Here is an 11,653-nt window from a genome sequence, read left to right on the forward strand (position 1 = left end):
GCTTGTGGTGCGCCAGCACAAGCTACCACCAAGTGCATTTAACCATCAATAGTGTGGTTATTTTTTTGCTATATCCTACATCAGGGTCAAGCTTTCATCAAGTGCATTTAACCATCAATAGTGTGGTTATTTTTTGGCCATATACTACATCAGGTGCAGGCTGAGCCTGTGTCACCCAAGTGCATTTAACCATCAATAGTGTGGTTATTTTTTGCTATATCCTACATCAGGGTCAAGCTTTCATCAAGTGCATTTAACCATCAATACACTGCATGCAGAATTATTAGGCAAATTAGTATTTTGACCACATCATCCTCTTTATGCATGTTGTCTTACTCCAAGCTGTATAGGCTCGAAAGCCTACTACCAATTAAGCATATTAGGTGATGTGCATCTCTGTAATGAGAAGGGGTGTGGTCTAATGACATCAACACCCTATATTAGGTGTGCATAATTATTAGGCAACTTTCTTTCCTTTGGCAAAATGGGTCAAAAGAAGGACTTGACAGGCTCAGAAAAGTAAAAAATAGTGAGATATCTTGCAGAGGGATGCAGCACTCTTAAAATTGCAAACCTTCTGAAGCGTGATCATCGAACAATCAAGCGTTTCATTCAGAATAGTCAACAGGGTCGCAAGAAGCGTGTGGAAAAACCAAGGCGCAAAATAACTGCCCATGAACTGAGAAAAGTCAAGCGTGCAGCTGCCAAGATGCCACTTGCCACCAGTTTGGCCATATTTCAGAGCTGCAACATCACTGGAGTGCCCAAAAGCACAAGGTGTGCAATACTCAGAGACATGGCCAAGGTAAGAAAGGCTGAAAGACGACTACCACTGAACAAGACACACAAGCTGAAACGTCAAGACTGGGCGGCCAAGAAATATCTCAAGACTGATTTTTCTAAGGTTTTATGGACTGATGAAATGAGAGTGAGTCTTGATGGGCCAGATGGATGGGCCCGTGGCTGGATTGGTAAAGGGCAGAGAGCTCCAGTCCGACTCAGACGCCAGCAAGGTGGAGGTGGAGTACTGGTTTGGGCTGGTATCATCAAAGATGAGCTTGTGGGGCCTTTTTGGGTTGAGGATGGAGTCAAGCTCAACTCCCAGTCCTACTGCCAGTTTCTGGAAGACACCTTCTTCAAGCAGTGGTACAGGAAGAAGTCTGCATCCTTCAAGAAAAACATGATTTTCATGCAGGACAATGCTCCATCACACGCGTCCAAGTACTCCACAGCGTGGCTGGCAAGAAAGGGTATAAAAGAAGAAAATCTAATGGCATGGCCTCCTTGTTCACCTGATCTGAACCCCATTGAGAACCTGTGGTCCATCATCAAATGTGAGATTTACAAGGAGGGAAAACAGTACACCTCTCTGAACAGTGTCTGGGAGGCTGTGGTTGCTGCTGCACGCAATGTTGATGGTGAACAGATCAAAACACTGACAGAATCCATGGATGGCAGGCTTTTGAGTGTCCTTGCAAAGAAAGGTGGCTATATTGGTCACTGATTTGTTTTTGTTTTGTTTTTGAATGTCAGAAATGTATATTTGTGAATGTTGAGATGTTATATTGGTTTCACTGGTAAAAATAAATAATTGAAATGGGTATATATTTCTTTTTTGTTAAGTTGCCTAATAATTATGCACAGTAATAGTCACCTGCACACACAGATATCCCCCTAAAATAGCTAAAACTAAAAACAAACTAAAAACTACTTCCAAAAATATTCAGCTTTGATATTAATGAGTTTTTTGGGTTCATTGAGAACATGGTTGTTGTTCAATAATAAAATTAATCCTCAAAAATACAACTTGCCTAATAATTCTGCACTCCCTGTAGTGTGTTTATTTTTTTTGCTATATACTACATCAGGTGCAGGCTGAGCCTGTGTCACCCAAGTGCATTTAACCATCAATAGTGTGGTTATTTTTTGCTATATCCTACATCAGGGTCAAGCTTTCCTCAAGTGCATTTAACCATCAATAGTGTGGTTATTTTTTGGCCATATACTACATCAGGTGCAGGCTGAGCCTGACATTTATATTCATCCAAATCAGTACTGTTTTAGCTGGTCAAGTTATTTTTAGTGACCGTAAAAGCACAGTTTTTGTTCTGGGTTGAAAAACAATTCCCAAATTTGCCATTCTCAAAATTAGTGGTTTCTGCTGTATCAGGCCTACTTTAAACATTTTCGTAAAATTCCGGGTTCGGGTTCGGTGTTCGGCGCTTTCTTGGCGCTTTTTGAAAGGCTGCAAAGCAGCCAATCAACAAGCATCATGCTACTTGCCCCAAGAGGCCATCACAGCCATGCCTACTATTGGCATGGCTCTGATTGGCCAGTGCAGCATGTGACCCAGCCTCTATATAAGCTTGGGTCACATAGCGCTGCACATCACTCTGCTGATACAAGCGTAGGGAGAGGTTGCAGCTGTGGCGTTAGGGCGAGATTAGGCAGATTAACTCCTCCAAAAGACTTCATTCTGTGATCGATCTACAGCTGTGGATCATTGAACTGCTTCTATTCAATTGCTCATTGTTTTTAGGCTGCCCAGAGCGTTTTTCAGTCACTTTTTTCTGGGGTGATCGGCGGCCATTTTGTGGCTTGTGGTGCGCCAGCACAAGCTACCACCAAGTGCATTTAACCATAAATAGTGTGGTTATTTTTTGCTATATCCTACATCAGGGTCAAGCTTTCATCAAGTGCATTTAACCATCAATAGTGTGGTTATTTTTTGGCCATATACTACATCAGGTGCAGGCTGAGCCTGTGTCACCCAAGTGCATTTAACCATCAATAGTGTGGTTATTTTTTGCTATATTCTACATCAGGGTCAAGTTTCATCTTGTGCATTTAACCATCAATAGTGTGGTTATTTTTTGGCCATATACTACATCAGGTGCAGGTTGAGCCTGTGTCACCCAAGTGCATTTAACCATCAATAGTGTGGTTATTTTTTGCTATATCCTACATCAGGGTCAAGCTTTCATCAAGTGCATTTAACCATCAATAGTGTGGTTATTTTTTTGCCATATACTACATCAGGTGCAGGCTGAGCCTGTGTCACCCAAGTGCATTTAACCATCAATAGTGTGGTTATTTTTTGGCCATATACTACATCAGGGGCAAGTTGAGCCTGTCACCCAGCACCTAAAAAATAGGCCTCACATTTATATTCCTCCAAATCAGTACTGTTTTAGCTGGTCAAGTTATTTTTAGTGACCGTAAAAGCACAGTTTTTGTTCTGGCAGTATATAGTTGTAGGAGGTATATAGGTATATCTATCTATCTATCTATCTATCTATCTATCTCATATCTATCTATTTATCCCACAGGGGTTATATTGTTCGGCATGGTGTAACCTCCATACATTTGCTGTACAGTATACATTATAATCACTGCACCATGCCGTGCAATATACATTATAATCCCTGCACCATGCCGTACAATATACATTACAATCCCTGCACCATGCCGTACAATATACATTATAATCCCTGCACCATGCCATACAATATACAGTATAACACCTGCACTGTGGGGTTATGTTGCATATTGTACAGCATGGTGTATGGATTACACTGTATATTTTACTGTATGGTGTATAGATTATAATGTATATTGTACAGCATAGTGGAGGGGTTATAATTAGGGATGAGCGAACCCGAACTGTATAGTTCGGGTTCGTACCAAATTTTGGGGTGTCCGTGACACGGACCCGAACCCGAACATTTTCGTAAAAGTCCGGGTTCGGGTTCGGTGTTCGGCGCTTTCTTGGCGCTTTTTGAAAGGCTGCAAAGCAGCCAATCAACAAGCATCATACTACTTGCCCCAAGAGACCATCACAGCCTTGCCTACTATTGGCATGGCTGTGATTGGCCAGTGCAGCATGTGACCCAGCCTCTATATAAGCTTGGGTCACATAGCGCTGCACGTCACTCTGCTGATACAAGTGTAGGGAGAGGTTGCAGCTGCGACGTTAGGACGAGATAAGGCAGATTAACTCCTCCAAAAGACTTCATTCTGTGATCGATCTACAGCTGTGGATCATTGAACTGCTTCTATTCAATTGCTAATTGTTTTTAGGCTGCCCAGAGCGTTTTTCAGTCACTTTTTTCTGGGGTGATCGGCGGCCATTTTGTGGCTTGTGGTGCGCCAGCACAAGCTACCACCAAGTGCATTTAACCATCAATAGTGTGGTTATTTTTTTGCTATATCCTACATCAGGGTCAAGCTTTCATCAAGTGCATTTAACCATCAATAGTGTGGTTATTTTTTGGCCATATACTACATCAGGTGCAGGCTGAGCCTGTGTCACCCAAGTGCATTTAACCATCAATAGTGTGGTTATTTTTTGCTATATCCTACATCAGGGTCAAGCTTTCATCAAGTGCATTTAACCATCAATACACTGCATGCAGAATTATTAGGCAAATTAGTATTTTGACCACATCATCCTCTTTATGCATGTTGTCTTACTCCAAGCTGTATAGGCTCGAAAGCCTACTACCAATTAAGCATATTAGGTGATGTGCATCTCTGTAATGAGAAGGGGTGTGGTCTAATGACATCAACACCCTATATTAGGTGTGCATAATTATTAGGCAACTTTCTTTCCTTTGGCAAAATGGGTCAAAAGAAGGACTTGACAGGCTCAGAAAAGTAAAAAATAGTGAGATATCTTGCAGAGGGATGCAGCACTCTTAAAATTGCAAACCTTCTGAAGCGTGATCATCGAACAATCAAGCGTTTCATTCAAAATAGTCAACAGGGTCGCAAGAAGCGTGTGGAAAAACCAAGGCGCAAAATAACTGCCCATGAACTGAGAAAAGTCAAGCGTGCAGCTGCCAAGATGCCACTTGCCACCAGTTTGGCCATATTTCAGAGCTGCAACATCACTGGAGTGCCCAAAAGCACAAGGTGTGCAATACTCAGAGACATGGCCAAGGTAAGAAAGGCTGAAAGACGACTACCACTGAACAAGACACACAAGCTGAAACGTCAAGACTGGGCGGCCAAGAAATATCTCAAGACTGATTTTTCTAAGGTTTTATGGACTGATGGAATGAGAGTGAGTCTTGATGGGCCAGATGGATGGGCCCGTGGCTGGATTGGTAAAGGGCAGAGAGCTCCAGTCCGACTCAGACGCCAGCAAGGTGGAGGTGGAGTACTGGTTTGGGCTGGTATCATCAAAGATGAGCTTGTGGGGCCTTTTTGGGTTGAGGATGGAGTCAAGCTCAACTCCCAGTCCTACTGCCAGTTTCTGGAAGACACCTTCTTCAAGCAGTGGTACAGGAAGAAGTCTGCATCCTTCAAGAAAAACATGATTTTCATGCAGGACAATGCTCCATCACACGCGTCCAAGTACTCCACAGCGTGGCTGGCAAGAAAGGGTATAAAAGAAGAAAATCTAATGGCATGGCCTCCTTGTTCACCTGATCTGAACCCCATTGAGAACCTGTGGTCCATCATCAAATGTGAGATTTACAAGGAGGGAAAACAGTACACCTCTCTGAACAGTGTCTGGGAGGCTGTGGTTGCTGCTGCACGCAATGTTGATGGTGAACAGATCAAAACACTGACAGAATCCATGGATGGCAGGCTTTTGAGTGTCCTTGCAAAGAAAGGTGGCTATATTGGTCACTGATTTGTTTTTGTTTTGTTTTTGAATGTCAGAAATGTATATTTGTGAATGTTGAGATGTTATATTGGTTTCACTGGTAAAAATAAATAATTGAAATGGGTATATATTTCTTTTTTGTTAAGTTGCCTAATAATTATGCACAGTAATAGTCACCTGCACACACAGATATCCCCCTAAAATAGCTAAAACTAAAAACAAACTAAAAACTACTTCCAAAAATATTCAGCTTTGATATTAATGAGTTTTTTGGGTTCATTGAGAACATGGTTGTTGTTCAATAATAAAATTAATCCTCAAAAATACAACTTGCCTAATAATTCTGCACTCCCTGTAGTGTGTTTATTTTTTTTGCTATATACTACATCAGGTGCAGGCTGAGCCTGTGTCACCCAAGTGCATTTAACCATCAATAGTGTGGTTATTTTTTGCTATATCCTACATCAGGGTCAAGCTTTCCTCAAGTGCATTTAACCATCAATAGTGTGGTTATTTTTTGGCCATATACTACATCAGGTGCAGGCTGAGCCTGACATTTATATTCATCCAAATCAGTACTGTTTTAGCTGGTCAAGTTATTTTTAGTGACCGTAAAAGCACAGTTTTTGTTCTGGGTTGAAAAACAATTCCCAAATTTGCCATTCTCAAAATTAGTGGTTTCTGCTGTATCAGGCCTACTTTAAACATTTTCGTAAAATTCCGGGTTCGGGTTCGGTGTTCGGCGCTTTCTTGGCGCTTTTTGAAAGGCTGCAAAGCAGCCAATCAACAAGCATCATACTACTTGCCCCAAGAGGCCATCACAGCCATGCCTACTATTGGCATGGCTCTGATTGGCCAGTGCAGCATGTGACCCAGCCTCTATATAAGCTTGGGTCACATAGCGCTGCACATCACTCTGCTGATACAAGCGTAGGGAGAGGTTGCAGCTGTGGCGTTAGGGCGAGATTAGGCAGATTAACTCCTCCAAAAGACTTCATTCTGTGATCGATCTACAGCTGTGGATCATTGAACTGCTTCTATTCAATTGCTCATTGTTTTTAGGCTGCCCAGAGCGTTTTTCAGTCACTTTTTTCTGGGGTGATCGGCGGCCATTTTGTGGCTTGTGGTGCGCCAGCACAAGCTACCACCAAGTGCATTTAACCATAAATAGTGTGGTTATTTTTTGCTATATCCTACATCAGGGTCAAGCTTTCATCAAGTGCATTTAACCATCAATAGTGTGGTTATTTTTTGGCCATATACTACATCAGGTGCAGGCTGAGCCTGTGTCACCCAAGTGCATTTAACCATCAATAGTGTGGTTATTTTTTGCTATATTCTACATCAGGGTCAAGTTTCATCTTGTGCATTTAACCATCAATAGTGTGGTTATTTTTTGGCCATATACTACATCAGGTGCAGGTTGAGCCTGTGTCACCCAAGTGCATTTAACCATCAATAGTGTGGTTATTTTTTGCTATATCCTACATCAGGGTCAAGCTTTCATCAAGTGCATTTAACCATCAATAGTGTGGTTATTTTTTTGCCATATACTACATCAGGTGCAGGCTGAGCCTGTGTCACCCAAGTGCATTTAACCATCAATAGTGTGGTTATTTTTTGGCCATATACTACATCAGGGGCAAGTTGAGCCTGTCACCCAGCACCTAAAAAATAGGCCTCACATTTATATTCCTCCAAATCAGTACTGTTTTAGCTGGTCAAGTTATTTTTAGTGACCGTAAAAGCACAGTTTTTGTTCTGGCAGTATATAGTTGTAGGAGGTATATAGGTATATCTATCTATCTATCTATCTATCTATCTCATATCTATCTATTTATCCCACAGGGGTTATATTGTTCGGCATGGTGTAACCTCCATACATTTGCTGTACAGTATACATTATAATCACTGCACCATGCCGTGCAATATACATTATAATCCCTGCACCATGCCGTACAATATACATTACAATCCCTGCACCATGCCGTACAATATACATTATAATCCCTGCACCATGCCATACAATATACAGTATAACACCTGCACTGTGGGGTTATGTTGCATATTGTACAGCATGGTGTATGGATTACACTGTATATTTTACTGTATGGTGTATAGATTATAATGTATATTGTACAGCATAGTGGAGGGGTTATAATTAGGGATGAGCGAACCCGAACTGTATAGTTCGGGTTCGTACCAAATTTTGGGGTGTCCGTGACACGGACCCGAACCCGAACATTTTCGTAAAAGTCCGGGTTCGGGTTCGGTGTTCGGCGCTTTCTTGGCGCTTTTTGAAAGGCTGCAAAGCAGCCAATCAACAAGCATCATACTACTTGCCCCAAGAGACCATCACAGCCTTGCCTACTATTGGCATGGCTGTGATTGGCCAGTGCAGCATGTGACCCAGCCTCTATATAAGCTTGGGTCACATAGCGCTGCACGTCACTCTGCTGATACAAGAGTAGGGAGAGGTTGCAGCTGCGACGTTAGGACGAGATAAGGCAGATTAACTCCTCCAAAAGACTTCATTCTGTGATCGATCTACAGCTGTGGATCATTGAACTGCTTCTATTCAATTGCTCATTGTTTTTAGGCTGCCCAGAGCGTTTTTCAGTCACTTTTTTCTGGGGTGATCGGCGGCCATTTTGTGGCTTGTGGTGCGCCAGCACAAGCTACCACCAAGTGCATTTAACCATCAATAGTGTGGTTATTTTTTTGCTATATCCTACATCAGGGTCAAGCTTTCATCAAGTGCATTTAACCATCAATAGTGTGGTTATTTTTTGGCCATATACTACATCAGGTGCAGGCTGAGCCTGTGTCACCCAAGTGCATTTAACCATCAATAGTGTGGTTATTTTTTGCTATATCCTACATCAGGGTCAAGCTTTCATCAAGTGCATTTAACCATCAATACACTGCATGCAGAATTATTAGGCAAATTAGTATTTTGACCACATCATCCTCTTTATGCATGTTGTCTTACTCCAAGCTGTATAGGCTCGAAAGCCTACTACCAATTAAGCATATTAGGTGATGTGCATCTCTGTAATGAGAAGGGGTGTGGTCTAATGACATCAACACCCTATATTAGGTGTGCATAATTATTAGGCAACTTTCTTTCCTTTGGCAAAATGGGTCAAAAGAAGGACTTGACAGGCTCAGAAAAGTAAAAAATAGTGAGATATCTTGCAGAGGGATGCAGCACTCTTAAAATTGCAAACCTTCTGAAGCGTGATCATCGAACAATCAAGCGTTTCATTCAAAATAGTCAACAGGGTCGCAAGAAGCGTGTGGAAAAACCAAGGCGCAAAATAACTGCCCATGAACTGAGAAAAGTCAAGCGTGCAGCTGCCAAGATGCCACTTGCCACCAGTTTGGCCATATTTCAGAGCTGCAACATCACTGGAGTGCCCAAAAGCACAAGGTGTGCAATACTCAGAGACATGGCCAAGGTAAGAAAGGCTGAAAGACGACTACCACTGAACAAGACACACAAGCTGAAACGTCAAGACTGGGCGGCCAAGAAATATCTCAAGACTGATTTTTCTAAGGTTTTATGGACTGATGAAATGAGAGTGAGTCTTGATGGGCCAGATGGATGGGCCCGTGGCTGGATTGGTAAAGGGCAGAGAGCTCCAGTCCGACTCAGACGCCAGCAAGGTGGAGGTGGAGTACTGGTTTGGGCTGGTATCATCAAAGATGAGCTTGTGGGGCCTTTTTGGGTTGAGGATGGAGTCAAGCTCAACTCCCAGTCCTACTGCCAGTTTCTGGAAGACACCTTCTTCAAGCAGTGGTACAGGAAGAAGTCTGCATCCTTCAAGAAAAACATGATTTTCATGCAGGACAATGCTCCATCACACGCGTCCAAGTACTCCACAGCGTGGCTGGCAAGAAAGGGTATAAAAGAAGAAAATCTAATGGCATGGCCTCCTTGTTCACCTGATCTGAACCCCATTGAGAACCTGTGGTCCATCATCAAATGTGAGATTTACAAGGAGGGAAAACAGTACACCTCTCTGAACAGTGTCTGGGAGGCTGTGGTTGCTGCTGCACGCAATGTTGATGGTGAACAGATCAAAACACTGACAGAATCCATGGATGGCAGGCTTTTGAGTGTCCTTGCAAAGAAAGGTGGCTATATTGGTCACTGATTTGTTTTTGTTTTGTTTTTGAATGTCAGAAATGTATATTTGTGAATGTTGAGATGTTATATTGGTTTCACTGGTAAAAATAAATAATTGAAATGGGTATATATTTCTTTTTTGTTAAGTTGCCTAATAATTATGCACAGTAATAGTCACCTGCACACACAGATATCCCCCTAAAATAGCTAAAACTAAAAACAAACTAAAAACTACTTCCAAAAATATTCAGCTTTGATATTAATGAGTTTTTTGGGTTCATTGAGAACATGGTTGTTGTTCAATAATAAAATTAATCCTCAAAAATACAACTTGCCTAATAATTCTGCACTCCCTGTAGTGTGTTTATTTTTTTTGCTATATACTACATCAGGTGCAGGCTGAGCCTGTGTCACCCAAGTGCATTTAACCATCAATAGTGTGGTTATTTTTTGCTATATCCTACATCAGGGTCAAGCTTTCCTCAAGTGCATTTAACCATCAATAGTGTGGTTATTTTTTGGCCATATACTACATCAGGTGCAGGCTGAGCCTGACATTTATATTCATCCAAATCAGTACTGTTTTAGCTGGTCAAGTTATTTTTAGTGACCGTAAAAGCACAGTTTTTGTTCTGGGTTGAAAAACAATTCCCAAATTTGCCATTCTCAAAATTAGTGGTTTCTGCTGTATCAGGCCTACTTTAAACATTTTCGTAAAATTCCGGGTTCGGGTTCGGTGTTCGGCGCTTTCTTGGCGCTTTTTGAAAGGCTGCAAAGCAGCCAATCAACAAGCATCATACTACTTGCCCCAAGAGGCCATCACAGCCATGCCTACTATTGGCATGGCTCTGATTGGCCAGTGCAGCATGTGACCCAGCCTCTATATAAGCTTGGGTCACATAGCGCTGCACATCACTCTGCTGATACAAGCGTAGGGAGAGGTTGCAGCTGTGGCGTTAGGGCGAGATTAGGCAGATTAACTCCTCCAAAAGACTTCATTCTGTGATCGATCTACAGCTGTGGATCATTGAACTGCTTCTATTCAATTGCTCATTGTTTTTAGGCTGCCCAGAGCGTTTTTCAGTCACTTTTTTCTGGGGTGATCGGCGGCCATTTTGTGGCTTGTGGTGCGCCAGCACAAGCTACCACCAAGTGCATTTAACCATAAATAGTGTGGTTATTTTTTGCTATATCCTACATCAGGGTCAAGCTTTCATCAAGTGCATTTAACCATCAATAGTGTGGTTATTTTTTGGCCATATACTACATCAGGTGCAGGCTGAGCCTGTGTCACCCAAGTGCATTTAACCATCAATAGTGTGGTTATTTTTTGCTATATTCTACATCAGGGTCAAGTTTCATCTTGTGCATTTAACCATCAATAGTGTGGTTATTTTTTGGCCATATACTACATCAGGTGCAGGTTGAGCCTGTGTCACCCAAGTGCATTTAACCATCAATAGTGTGGTTATTTTTTGCTATATCCTACATCAGGGTCAAGCTTTCATCAAGTGCATTTAACCATCAATAGTGTGGTTATTTTTTTGCCATATACTACATCAGGTGCAGGCTGAGCCTGTGTCACCCAAGTGCATTTAACCATCAATAGTGTGGTTATTTTTTGGCCATATACTACATCAGGGGCAAGTTGAGCCTGTCACCCAGCACCTAAAAAATAGGCCTCACATTTATATTCCTCCAAATCAGTACTGTTTTAGCTGGTCAAGTTATTTTTAGTGACCGTAAAAGCACAGTTATTGTTCTGGGTTGAAAAACAATTCCCAAATTTGCCATTCTCAAAATTAGTGGTTTCTGCTGTCTCAGGCCTACTTTAAATCTATCCCTAAAAGGGTATATTAGATTCAAGGTGCTAATAGGGTCATTCTGAAAAACTTAACACACACGCT

The sequence above is a fragment of the Bufo bufo genome, chromosome 5 (genome assembly GCF_905171765.1).
Source record: "Bufo bufo chromosome 5, aBufBuf1.1, whole genome shotgun sequence".
Taxonomy (NCBI): domain Eukaryota; kingdom Metazoa; phylum Chordata; class Amphibia; order Anura; family Bufonidae; genus Bufo; species Bufo bufo.